The following is a 14,464-nucleotide window of genomic DNA, read 5'->3' on the forward strand; positions in this document are numbered from 1 at the left end:
TTCTTCTTTGAAAATGTATTTTGTCTTGTATTAGGAAATCATGTCTTCCTTTAAGATGAAAATAGTGATGACTAATTCTCTCATAGTGCTCAGCGTGGACTAAGAGCTATGCTAAATACAAAGCATATATTAGAACTAGCTGAATATGAGTTAGACGCTTGCATCTATAGACCAGGAAATGGAGGTTAATAGGGTCTACTGCATCGAATTGCTGATGACCACACAGAATGAAGGGTAGAAAGCCTTGAAGTCAGTCATCCACCCTCCAGGGTCCACACTCATCAACCCAGAACCGTTCCGCCCGATCCAGTATCACAAGATACTGCTAATGCCCAGCAGTTCTGCCCGGTGAATAAGTATCTCTGGTCTCGGTTCCCTTCATCAAAACACTATAAACTCCTCAACCTGTATGAAGGAAGTTTATTTGTTATTTCTTTATTTAAGTAGCTCTGTGTCTCAAAAGTGCCTTCAATTTTGACAGGAACCCCCCCCTTGCTTTGAATAATAGGATTTGGGAATTATTTCGAGGGACATTTAAAAAAAGTCTAAATGTGACCTTGTCGACTGAATTAACTTCCAGGAGATCCCACTTTAAAATGACATGTCAAGCATTACCAAACGAGCATTTCATTTATTGCTGAAAACTGGGAATCTTTCCAAATTTTAACTTGCAAAATTATTGAATTTCCAAATGAGAAAAATGTCTTTTGCAGTGCTTTCCTTTCGTTGAATGTACGGTAGTGAATGGATCTGTGATTTCTGTGCCAGTAGCCAGTGTTTTAGTTTAGAGATACGCGGGAGACGCTACCCCCGACGTGTGCTTCTGAGGATTTTGGTTTAAGTATTCACTCTGCAGTTTACGCTCCCCTCCCCATAGCCTGGATTCCTCCTCGTGGACTTTTTGCCCGGTTGTGTTCTTTACACCTTTTCTTCCCTTACACACTGACCCTCCTGGCCTCAGCGAGCGGGAGTCCAGAAGTGGGCGGAGGAGTGATTCTGTTCTGTGGTCTTCCTCCTGGGGAACATCAGGCTTTTGTTCTGTGTTAGCCCTCCCTTTGCTCTTCATGTTTTACTGCAGAGCATCCGGTATCCCCAGGTCTGTCTAATCAGCTGCTGCCCACAGGCAGTAGCACCGCCAGCAGAATCACTGCTGAAAAGTCCCCTTTTCTGGTCCTCCCCAGTTGCCTGTGTGGGGCGGGAATTAGCCTGAAGAGTGTAATCTGACGCGGTCCATCCTTGTTAGCCGGTGCTGTGCGTTCTGCCCCACGCTTGCCGTGTTCATTGCCTGTGCTCGGAATGGCCCTTGTGCCTCCTGGTCCCAGAACGGAGCAGAAAGGACCATCTGGACACCACATCTGAAGGAATCAGACATCTCTGGGTGAAGTCATGCCCAAAAGGACAACTTCTTGTCAGATAAGCTGCTCTGTACCAAGTCTGATAACTAACAAAGTTATGATATGGTCATTTTAGCTGTAAACGGTCCATCTCACCCTCCGATTTTCCCTCCTGTGCCTCTGCTATACACTGTGTGCTGTGCTCGTGGGTTCCAGCGCTCACAGCAGCCCCGGGCTGTGACAGTCACTGTCCAGGGCCCGAGACACAGCTGAACAGCAGTGTGGGGTGTCCCTGGCTTACGCAGTGCAGTGCCGTGGAGCAGAAGCTCATAATTCTGCAGTGACTTAGTTTGATCGCTCTTTAACACACAGGCACGTACAGCGCAGTCAAGGCAGGCAGATGAAGTGTAGAGAGAGTAGCTTTCGGCTGAATTTCTGTTCGCATCGCTGCAGCTTGCTAGCCTGTGTGACCTCAAGCAAATGAGTAACCTTTTCTGACCTCTAGTATTTTTATCTTCAAAATGGGATGTCTTTTCTTATTTGATTATCAAATGGGAGCATGGATACCAGAGAAGACATGTTGGTTTTCTGCTGTCTGATGCTTGGAAAGCGCTATGTTCAAATTTTAATCATTGCCATCATTTTTAAAGATCAGAAGGTGTTACATTTAAAAACCAAGTTCTCTACACCCATCCCTCCTTTCTGCAGGGCACCAAAAGGTGGTGAAGTTGCCCCTTCTTGTTTAGACGGTGGTCTTTGGTGACACTCACTTCCAGCACTAACAAGCCTGGTTTGCACATTCATACTGCCCATCTGTCCTGTGAGCATCCGAGTCTGTCACCTTCGTTATTTATAAGAGCACTTTTAGTTTTCACTGCAATACTTTTAACAGGCACCCTCAATGCAGGGCTTTAAGAGGAGCTTGCAAATAGGAGTTCTCAAACTTGGGTGAATGATGGATGTTTACTGGGTAACAGTAGTTTTTCTGTATATTAGCTGCATAATGAAATTATAAGAATCAAGCAATGTATAAAATCAATTTGCAACAACCAAACATTAAATATAAAATAATTCCTGGGTTTCTTAAACTTTAAAGAAAAGTAGGTTGGATATTGCTTCAAAAAAACTTACTTATTAGATCTTAAGCTAACCAAAGTCTCAAAATCTGATGCAGCAATATTTTATGAAGTCAATTAAATACAGCATTTGATTTATTACCCACGTTGTTATGTTACCTGAATTACAAGAATTTCTAGAATATAGAAAATAAGGTTCCAGAGATGGCTGCCTTGTGTCTGAGGCCGTGGAGACAGTCGTGAGAACAACGGAAGGTTACTGCAGGGGAGCGGTCTGCCATGATGAGATTTACGCTTTTCCTGTGGACTGTGCTGCCTCCTGTGTGTGTGTGTGCAGAGCAAGAGTCAGGGCGCAAGAGGGAAATCACTTAGAAAACTCCTGCAAGAAGCCATGCAAGCATGTGCTGCCCACCTGCTAGGAAGGAGGTGCCCTGGCTCAAACAGCTGGTTTGGAGGGCGCTCGGCTGGCATCCTCACAGAGTTCGTACAGTTCATGGTAGATGGCGAAGGGGCTACTAAAGTACCCTATGTGTCAGGCTCAAGAGTCAGTTCAACTCAGTCAGTGTGAGCCCTGCCTCCGACCCCCAGGCTACCACGACAGACTGCCACACACAGATGGCTTATAAACTGCGGAAAGGGATGCTCACCTCGGATGGCCAGAAGGTTCTAGCTCCCCCACGACACCAGTGACTGCAGTGTCTGCAAGGGACCTGTCTCTTCACGGAGGGCGGTGCCTTAGCACAGGGCCAGGTTGGGTCACACTGTCTCCGCGGGTGGAGAGGAGCTCAGTGCGAGTGAGTATGGAAGCTACCAGCTCAGTATTTAAGACTGAGTCAGTTGTGTGCTCCCTCCGACACTCATAAAGGGCTCTCAGTAGGGACGGGGAGTGCGTGCCCTGTGCATTTAGCTTTGCTGTGAAACGATGGTGATGTACATTTTTTAAAAGTAGGGAATTAGTAGAAGGATACTTTAGTTTCCGCCCTGAGAAACTGGCTCCTGTGCGGTTGGACATGTTTGTAGATATCCGCATACTCAGTCTTGCAAAATCACGGCACTAAGGGTGGAGGGATAGGTGGCTAGGAGCCAAAGAAAGTGTTGGGGTTCTGTTGAATTTGACCTGTTAGATCAACAGGAATTCCAAATAAAATAAACATTATTGAAACCAAAGATAATTCCAAACAAAATGTGCTTAGTTGAATTTTCAATATGGTTAAAATAATATACCAAATAACTGAATCAAGAGTATGAATTTTACAGTTAGAGGGGATAGGAAAAGTTACTGTGGTAGGTACTAACTTTTAAGTAGTAGTTTCCTCATCTATAACTGAGGTTAATCAAATTGTTTTAATGGGAGCACATAAAAAGTCTGACTCTTAATCCCAATACCAAGTGGCAGATTTTCATCTTATCCTAGAATTTCTGTCCAGTCTATTCCAACTCTATCAACACAGGAACTCACCTGTGAAGGTAGGCTACCTCATCTCAGGTAGGTGAGTTCATGGTGCCTTATTGATTAAAAGAAACAAAGAAATTATTTATATAATTATAACTTCATCATGCATAGTACTGATTAGGAAATATGTGCAAATATATGTTCAATGGGAGAAATACTTTCACTATTAAATAACCTTCTTAAATTGCTTTTCTCAATAGTTTGTATTACATTTTTTAAGAAATAAGAGCAATTAAGTGAGATTGGGTAAAAGCATGTTATTAACTAAAACTGTTACTAACTGAGGCTGTTCAGTAAAGCTTTCCTTGACATCAGCAGTGTTCCGTTCTTTGCCGTCCAGGCTGGTAGCCAGAAGCCACAGTGGCTGTTGAGTAGTTGGTATGTGGTTAATGAGATCAAAGAACTGAGTTTTAGATTTTAATTAAATTGAATTAGCCACATGTGGTTAGTGGCTAACATAGTAGCACAGAATTCTATAAAGTGCATCCATTAAGTAAGTGCAGTAGAAAATGTGTGATGATATCAAGTCTGCGGCAGACAAATAAAGCCAGGTAACGGACCAGGGGTTGTCCTCAAGAATCCTTTGAAACTCTCAGTGCCTGATACCTTAAAGATCTACACTCTGTTTACCTCTTTCTGCCTTTCAATCATAAGATGTTTGCTACTCACAAAAGTGGGAGCATTTTTTATCACTGGTGATATTTTCTTGACAAATTGGAGAGGAATGCATTTGATTTTTTTCCCAACAATGCTCTGGTATCTGTTGATTTTAGTTAGGCTTGTGGGTACTTTTCTATTATGTCTTGAACCCAAGTGGGAAGGCAGATTACAAGTTTTGAGCTTAACTTTTGGAAAACTGGTACACAATTGAGCTCAAGTAGGATATATAAAGCATGCCTTTATCACCGAAGATTGCCAAGTGCACGATACATTTCTGGAACTGTGTCTGTTACACACCACACGGATATTTCATTTTGGGGACATTAAGACTCAATAATATATAAAAATAAAAACAAATTCTGACTCAGTGAACTTACTATGCGGAAAATAATATAGACAATTCTAATATATTCAGAGATAATAAACTTTCTAGGCAGCTTCATGAGACAGTATAGTTTTGCAAATATAATATACAAATAAAAAACCTGAGGTTTTGATTGTAAACTATACTGAAATTCAGACTGGGTCAACTGGGAAACGGAGACAGTCATAGTGGCTTGACTATTAATAAGGGCTCTAAACATTACTGAATTTCTGCATTTCGGCACTGAGGACCACAAAGCACTTCGTGTGTTTATCACTTTTGTCCTCCCGATGTCCCTGTAAGGTAGGGAGGGGCAGGTGTAATTAAAGATTAGATGTGTCTATTTCCCGTTGTAGTGAAAACACATGAAACTGAAAGTTGTTTCAATTCTTAGTCAGTCTGGCAACCAACGCAGTGACGCAGTCCTTTCATCAGTCAAAGTCCCACTTACTTGACGTGTAACATTGTAATTTCTTCTCCGTTTCTGGAGACGAGTGCTGCATCTTCCCTCACTTGAGTTCTGTTTGCATTTCTGAAGAACTCTGTCTCAGGAGGCTTGATTTTTAAAAAATGACTCCCTCCTGGCTACCAATTCACGTTCATGTCCAGGACGCCAAGATACAAAAATAAACGTTCATTTCTTCCAAGTCACCTGCACGTGGCTGAGGTGTGTATAGATAATGTAGCTAGTTCAAGGCATTTTTAATTTACCTCATGTTTCCCCTACTGCATGCTTATGTGTCCCAAGTTGTGTTACACAGTGTAACTATGTTTTGGTACAACTAGATGCTACTATGCAGTACAACTGCTTTTTAGATAAATAGCTACTCCTCCATTATTCTATAAAATTGTAACATTCATAGTTAACATAAATTACTGGTATATTTTTTTTTAAAAAATCAGAGTTGGTGATTCTAAACAAGATTTAGCCTTACAGTGTTTCTTCAAAGAATCCATACCACCTCACATCTCTTAGTTTTTATTATTCTGTGCAATTTCCTATTTATAGCTTTCAGTCACTACCTGTAACTAGAAAAACAGCTTTGCCTCCAGCCTGTGAGGCAGGCGCCACTCGCTGTCACCAGAGTCCAAGCACCCCTTTTCCTCCTTTGCACGCCGTGGGGCCAAGTTCCCAACTGGCAGTCAGCGTGGAGCCGGACTGCTCTCGCCGGTGGGACATCTGCCGTGGCCGGCTTTCCAGAGCCTGGGAGCTCATGTCCCTGACCTGGCCTTGGAAGCTTGTGCGTGATGAGCACCAGAGAGGCTGGCATTTGACCCTGTCTGTCTGACCCAAAACCCGTGACTGAAACTCTTCTTCCCCTGGGGTGTTCACGACACCCCTGTACTGACCTTCTTTGTAGTCTTCTAACCCTTGAGACTCCTCCCCGCCCCTTCCCTCTGGGGCTCAGGCCTCCCTGTGCTGCTCATCCCTCCACGGGGCTAAAGGAACAGGACGCCCCGTGACTCTGGAAACCACATGCAGAAGGCGTCTCCACCACCCGGGTTCCCGAGAGGCTCCATGGAGGAGCATCGTGCTCCTGCCCACGTGTTCCCAGAAACATTCCAGGAGCCGTCCAGGGAGTCTTTCTTTGCCCACTTCCCCTGGGCTCTGGCTGCTACACACTGGGGGTCTAGTTGTTACACAAGTCAACTACTGACAACTATTCTGGCACTTAGAATGAATTTCACAGCAAAATATAAATGTGCAAGAGCAGTCTCTGCAGTGCAGGTGGGCATAGAAGTCCTAGCATGTATTTATTGAAAGACATACAATAGCCACAAAGTATGAGAAGAAAACAGCAGCCGAAGAAGCCAAAGCCCAGCTGATGGGGTCTGAATTGCCTAAAACTTGTAAAAAGATATAACTTTTGTGAGAGATACATACACACAGACATATACACATAGGGGTATTTATATATTTTCCCTAGTCCTGGTTTATCACGGTATAAGCAGTGTGTTCAAATCATATAAAGCCATACACAGATATTTTACCTAATGTAGACATTTGCGGACCCCTGCTTCAGAAACATAAGTGAGAAAGATGAAAGATGGAAATGGATATCAAAATTTAAAGCAGTGAATTGGGCACATTCAAAGAAAACTGGAGCTCCTGCACAGGAAGAAATTAGAACAGACATAAAAGCATCGCATGAAATTAGAAATATGTGGAGATTTGGCTGAGGAAAGGATGTGACAGGGGTGCTCAATCAGGGGCCAGGACATAAATGGACACGTAATGGAAGTGGGGAAGACGAGGAAGTAAAAGAAGAATGCATAGTATATTGAATATAAATTTTTAAGCTCCAGGGTCTTGAAAGGGCAAAAAAGAAAATAAAGTTGAGTGAATTAATGTTCGCTAAAAGGGGTAAGTGGAATCAAAGGTGCTTTTACAGTTTTATCAAGTAAAAACGAAACACGAGAAAGTGGTCCATAAATAACCCGAAATGGCAGATGAAATCAATAATATTTAAATGGTTGAACTACTCGACTTTAAAATGTTTTAACTAAAATAATGAAAGTTATCGAAGATTATTAAGTTATGAAGAGCCTATAAATATGGTTAATGACAAAATTCAATCAAAGAATAAAAGAATATGGGATCACTTAAGTATAAGTTGATCAGGAACCCTAATGATACCCATCATGAAGGATGAAAAGAATTTTGATTGTAATAAATTTTCCGATAGTTTGTGATAGGTTCCTTTAGAAATAATGAAGAAACCAGCAAAAGATAAAAAGAAAATGTAAATACAATGTAATTTTAATAGTGTACTGTGGTTTTATTTGTCATAAAAATTACCATAACCCATTTTATTAAAACAAAAACAATACAAATCACTTAGCATTAATTTCTTCATTTTATGGAATATATACAGTGGTGCCTCTGTTTATGAGCGTAATTCTTTCCATGATTCTGGGTACAGAATTCTCTCCACAATTCTTGTTGCAGCCTGGAGGAATTAAGTTCATGAACCAAGGTACCATCGTGCACACACACAGACACGAAATTTAAACATAGTTTTGGTTGGAAGAGATGGAGTGTTTAATGGCAGAAAACAATATAAAATGTAGAGCAAGATATTTAAATTTTCTATACCTTTTTATTTGATCTGGACACTATTCAGCTTTTTTGTTGAAAATAGATTTGATGATATAGAAAGCTTTTTGGAGCTCACCAAGCAGAAGACATAGTATATTCTCTTACATGTTTTTCACACTGTGTATTTGTAAATTGACATTATTTCCCAGTCTCAGACAACAAACATACTTAGGTCTTCATTAATACATGACACTATTCTCAGCTCTGTCATCCATGTAGCAAGTATTGTCCATGAGATTCACAGAAAACAGGAATTAGTCTTAGAAACATTTTATTGTGATGAGAACTTTCAAATGTGAGAGTTATTTTGAAAAGCATGCCCATAACTGGTGTTTAAATGAGTCACCTACATGGTGTCTCTACGTACCCCAAGTCCCCCGCCATAGGGACCTGCTTTCTGTTCTCCATGCGGGTCAGGCTTTGCTGGCCCAAGGCAATCACACACGCTATTCACCTCTGCCTCCCCACCTCCCTCCTTCCTTCCTCCCCCTTCACTATCTCCCTCAGCTCTCTCTCTGATCTAAGCATTTCTGGCTCTTTCCTCATATCTTAGTCAGGTAAAGTGTGAATTCATCAAAGAGGAATTCGCCGGCAAGCTCAACCAGGTCAGCTGATCCTGCACCTCCTATCACATATGACAACAAAACTCTGACACCTGCATGTCAGTGAAACTGTGGAAGTGGAAAAGAATCTAAAATTTCCATACATCTTTCTCTCAATGTTGCAGTATTTTTCTTTCATATTTTCTTGGTAGACAGACTCTTACAGTGCACACCTGAGTTACAATGGCTTCCTTAGTCACGACGGACTCGAAGGTCACGTTCCCACTGAAGTCCGGCACACTACAGTTTTCCCTTTATTGATGGGTTATTATGATTTGATCATCAAGATGCTGGAACAACAGTGGTTCTTTGGCAGATAGCCACCACGCTGCCATTGCTTTCTGCTTAGCGGAGTCAGAGGTGAGAGTCAGTCGATGGCGTTCATGGGGCAGCACAAGGCGTGGCAGCCATGACTGTGAGAGTGAGGGCGGTGATGGTGGTGGAGGCAGCAGCGGAGCACTGCCGCTGGAACAACACACCTGACACACAGCTCGGCTTGGCTTCTGGTGTCAGAGGTTTTAGTCCATGGCCAGCCGGCTGCAAGAACAAACACCATGATGGAAAGTGGAGGGTGTCAGCACATGAGGGTGATAAGGACTTCAGTCCGGAGTTTTGTAGTCAGACAGATCGGGGTCAGGCACCAGCTTCTTCGCATACATTCCTGCACAGAGTTGCCAAGGACACAGAGTTTCATGCCAGAGAAAAGTCCCCAGGCTCTACTGAGCCCAGAGAATGGCTTCCTCCTCGAGTCTTAATCATGTACTTACGTTCATCTGCAAAGGTACAGTTGATCAGCTTTTCCAACAAGCAATATGACGTGGTACTATAGATCATGTTACAATTCTTACTGGATGATCAAATTAAGCTCCTGTTAGTAGCACAAGCAGAAGGGAAAAAGGAGTTTTATTACCCTTTAGTCTACAGGTAACTTTTCCAGAGTCACAGCTGATAAACAGAGGAACCAGCATCGGACCCCAGTCTATCTGATTCTAAAACCCACAGCTAAATTCTTTCGTTCTCCTGTGCTCACAGCTCCCAGCCGTATCAGCCTGCTTTTTCTTCCTGTGATATTCAAGACTCATTCCTGCTTCCTGAATTCCTTGCACTCTCACAAGTGTGCTCCTCACCCTGCCGTTCACACCTCCACTTCCTTCTGTTCATTCCCAAGTGCCCCATCCCCAGCGTGGCTTTTTCACAGTGCTTACTTTTTTGGTTATTCACTCTTCCCTCAATTCCAAATAATTTGATGTTCTGTCATGTGATTTTATGTTCATTTCTAACACACTCTGAAAATATCCTATTAATTTCTTGACTTGTTTATTGTGTATCTCTTCCTGCACAGATGAAAATCTCACAAAAGTGGTAGTTTAGTTGCTTGTTAAATGTTGTTTCATTCTTTCCTGGAATAGCTTCTGGCACATGGTGGGTACAGAGGGCGTGAAAACCAATGTTCTCCTACCCAGCTTCTCTCATATGACTCTTGTGAAGTTCAATTTATCTGTAAATAAGTATCAAAATGCAAATTGTAATTTTGCCCAAGTAATGAACCAAACTGCCTTTAGCCAAAACATCTAGCAAAAACCTAATCTTCATTCATTTAAAAACATTTTTATTAAATACCAGTTATGTACAAGTCATGCTGTTTTAAGGTCGATAGTGGACTCAGGAAATGAAATCATGAATCTATTATGTGCTTATCAAACAGCATTTTGTTTAATTTTTTTACAGAATCTCTGCACTTTACTTATAAGCTGATTGAGGTTGAAAAGTGTTGGCTTGGTGTTTATAATGCTGGTGTGTAGAACAGTGGTCTCAGAAGCTAGGTGTGTGCTTCTCAGTGAAAAGAAATTATTGAAACTTGTTTGCATTCATTTGTATTACTACTTCTTTTTAATTTTCCCTGTGTGTTACAGTGGCTGTAGTGCATTCATATAGTAGTGTGTGCATATAGCATATTAATAAGTAACAATAACTGGGATAGATCCCCAAATTTTGCTTATAGACTATGTAGTTGTAAAAGTGTTTAAAGGCTTTCAATGTGGAGCATTCAGACCCAAAAGAGGCGCTCAAATTTATTATTATTGCTTCACTATTGAATTCTACCATCGGGTTCCTGGAGGTAGACTGTGCATAGGTAGGTCTGTGACCCAGTGCAGGATCGGGGTCCAGAAGACCTACTGGAACATAAGAGAAGAAGAAACCACTTCTTGTGGAAAGCTGGAAGGTGCGCATGGAAGTCATCCCTGAAACACAGATGTGACTTACTAAGGCGCAGATAGGGAGGTTGCACCGCCTGGAACCCATTGTAAGCAAACACGGAAAAGCAGGACAAATTCGTTCTGTGCCCAAGGAGCGACGCAGCTTTCTGTCCAGGGGGGAGTGTCAGAGGAAAAGCGTAAGGAAGAGCAGCTCCAAGACACATGTGAGGGCTTTGAGTGCTTTAAGAGTAAGCTGTGGGGAGGGAGAAGTCTCTACCCGGGCGGGGGGTGGTGGTGGCTGTGAAAAGACGCTTCGGCACAGTGGGAGCAGACAGAGGTGCCTGCGACCGAGGATGGCCATGGCCCAAGCAAGACATGAGGAGGGATTGAGTCTTGGCTGGCGTGGTGTCCTTCTCTCGGGTTGGAATAAAAATATAAGATGAGATTTTAAAGCAGGAAGGTTTTATAGACTCTATTTTTCCACCATGAAAGTGTTTCATAAATACCTAGTTTGGAGCAAAAGAAGTCAGTAATAAAGACACAATCCCGGTGCAGCCCTCCGCTGTGAGAAGCAGGGTTTTCGGACAAGCGATGATGTTGGTGGGGAACAGCAGAGGAGCGGTGGTGATCTCCACTGTGAGACCCAGGGCTGGTGCCTTGGTGCAGGTTCTTTAGTGGCTCACTGGCAACTCAGAGCCGTTCACGTGTACAGTTGGGCATTTATGACTAAACGCCTTCATAAAATCCATTTCTTTCCTTTTGTAAGCGATGCTACGAGTTGTTATTTTCTACAGATGCATCCTAGCGCATTTGGGTCCCTGCCAAGTGGCTCCATCCTAAGCCACATGTAGAAAAGAACAGAGGTAAAAGAGCAGGTGAAAGGAAGAAAGAGACTAGGTGAAAAAGGGAATAGAAGGGAAAAGTGGAAACAGAGCTTTTGTGAATGAGGAGGGGAGGAGGGGTGACGGGAGGGGAGGGAACAGGAGAAAGGAAAAATCAAGATGTATCATGTACAGGTACAAGTTCCTTATGCAAAGTGTCATCATTGTGTGTGTCTAAAATGTACCAATAAAACTTTCAAGAAAGGGAGAAATTTGTCGGTGACAGTTCTCATCTGGTCCCCATTTCTCCCATTGTTGTTTCTTTCTTCCGCCATACTGCACGCCTACCATTTAGAAAAAAGTAGTAGGGTAGGATAGCTACACATACCGAGACCCACACATACACACACATATAAACACTCAGAAAGCAAGAGTATACCACACATGATCATCAGAAACCTAATATAAATCTAATATGTCCATCTTATATAAATCCAAATTGCTGGCCACAGGTTCTCTATGAAGATCACTAGGACATTTACTTGTTGCCACCAAATCTAACCTCAATGTATTTCTTAAGTGCCTGTAGATGTAGTGTCTAAATTTTTAAAAATTTCGATGTTCTTTCAGTGATTCAAATAAAGCTTTCTCTCTCCTTGGTGCTTAAGGAAGAGAATCTTAACTTGCTGCTTTTATAAATATCTCCAAGTAGTAGTAAATTTGGTTAGTTTCTCATCAATCATTGTCCCATCCATAATATGCAAACTATAATAGTCAATCTTTATGATTATTATGTAAATATTAAATATTTCATGTAAAGTCCTTATGATAAAGTTTGGCAGCTGATGAACAATCAGTCCATGTATTGCCTACAATATTTCTGAGCTTGGATTAAAAGTGTTCAGTGCCTTTAAGTCTCTTTTTCATTATAGTTCAATGAATTAACTACATTACTTTTACTAAATGATGTGGTTCATTTTCTGTTAAATAGTTTTACTTACCATCAACATGTGTCATCAGATATAAACTTTAAATTTAAAAAATTACAGTTATCATGAAAATATTTCCATATCTTATTGAATTAAGAACACATTTCGAAGATCATCTGTATTAGTGGTATATAAGCATACAATGACTGATTTTTATTGATTGACTTCGAGTCAGGGAAGTCCACATGATTCACGTGTGATGTATTTCATTTCATTTTTAAGCTAACCTTCTAGGGTATACATGGTTTTATCCCCATTTTTCCAATGAAAATCCATTCTGAGTAGCATCACAATTTGAATACAGAGGCCTCTGTATCCCCTCATTGAGTATATTGTCAAATTTTGTAAATATAACTGCGTCCCTAAAATAGGTGATGGAGTAATATTTTGAAGAAATAAAGATTCCTGTTCATCTCTGCATATTATGTTTCCATCTAAGGTGTTAGATCAAATTAATTTGTCTTCTGAGAAGTCATGAACTCACGGATGACCTTGGAGAAGAAAGAGTCTCCCACATATTAAGATTCTTTTCATATTAACCCAAAATATTTCAGTCAGGCAAGAATGATTTTCAGTTTGCTTTTCTGTCTCTGAAATTAATTTTTGCACTTAACTCAAATTTCCTTTTCTTTAACTGATGAAAATCCACTAATGTACAGCTTCAGGAAAACAACCCTGAAGTTGATGTTTAGATTTGGGTTCTATCTGGAAGACTGAGGTTGGATTCCTATTTCTTACATTTCAATGTACCATTGGCATAGATAGCAGCTGCGTTTGATGAAAGCTGAAGGACTCGTATGACAAAAGCAACCATCAGTCAAAATCGAAGAAAAATGCTTAAAATATTGTTTCTGCTGGTTACACAAGAGAATTAAAATGTTATGATTTTGTTTTTGCTTTTTTCTTCCGGTACCAGGAATCAAACTCACAATCTTGCACTTGCCAGGCAGGCGCTTTTGCCACTGAGAAGAATCCCCAGCCCCTAAAATGTTATGAATAGAAAAAATTTAAAGTAATAGAAAGTTAGCATAATATCTTTAAGTTATTTCTGCATTGAAGTTAGCTAATTTTCCACTTCTCTTTTCCCACTATAAATGATTCCATTATAGTAATGAGGGGTGGGAGAGGCCTTTTGTAAAGTGGGCAGAAATCAAAATCTACAAGCACCACCAAAAGTATAATTTTCTTGTTTTCTGCAAAATCTTTGGCTTATTTTTCATTTGTAATTAAGAGGCTCAGATTATATATATATATTTTTTTTTTTTTGGTTTTTTCTCCGGTACCGGGAACCGAACTCACGACCTTGCGCTTGCCAGGCAGGCGCTTTTGCCGCTGAGCTAAATCCCCAGCCCCTCAGATTATATTTTTCTTACTTTATTTCTGTATCTAATGGTTAAATATTAACATGGACTCCATGGGGTTCCTCTCAAGATCTCTCTAGAACCAGAGTAGATTAGGGACCCAGCAGTCCTTTCCTTCGGGCTTTGTCATGAACAACCTGGGTGCTCTCGCAGGGTCACTGTAGGCATAGGTCTGCTTTAGGTCACGCCTTGGGTGGGGAGGAGAGATTGCCCGCCTAATCCATTATATCTTTCAACAATACTTAATCTACCTTTACATGATCATGAACATCTTTCTTCCTTCATCTCTTTCCTCTGACCCTTCTGTAATAAGATGTGACTCTAATTCAACATAGTTATTCAGAAAAAAAAATAATGTCTCTTAATTAAAAATGATAATTGTGACCAGAAAAGAGCTTCATTTCCAAGCTTTATGGACTAATTTCCTTCCTTCTCTTTGCCACCAAATTTATGGAAAAATTAAAGAGTTAAATATTTACAAGATAGACTATGCATGAAGAGCCAAT

At 41.1% G+C, this 14,464-nt stretch overlaps 1 protein-coding gene across 1 annotated transcript in view; it reads left to right on the plus strand.

Moving 5' to 3' along the window:
• Zfpm2 (zinc finger protein, FOG family member 2) overlaps positions 1-14,464 on the plus strand; it is a 337,351-nt gene that overhangs the window by 237,931 nt on the left and 84,956 nt on the right. The window lies entirely within an intron of this gene.

The sequence above is a fragment of the Chinchilla lanigera genome, unplaced genomic scaffold (assembly GCF_000276665.1).
Source record: "Chinchilla lanigera isolate Chin_1 unplaced genomic scaffold, ChiLan1.0 scaffold00016, whole genome shotgun sequence".
NCBI lineage: Eukaryota > Metazoa > Chordata > Mammalia > Rodentia > Chinchillidae > Chinchilla > Chinchilla lanigera.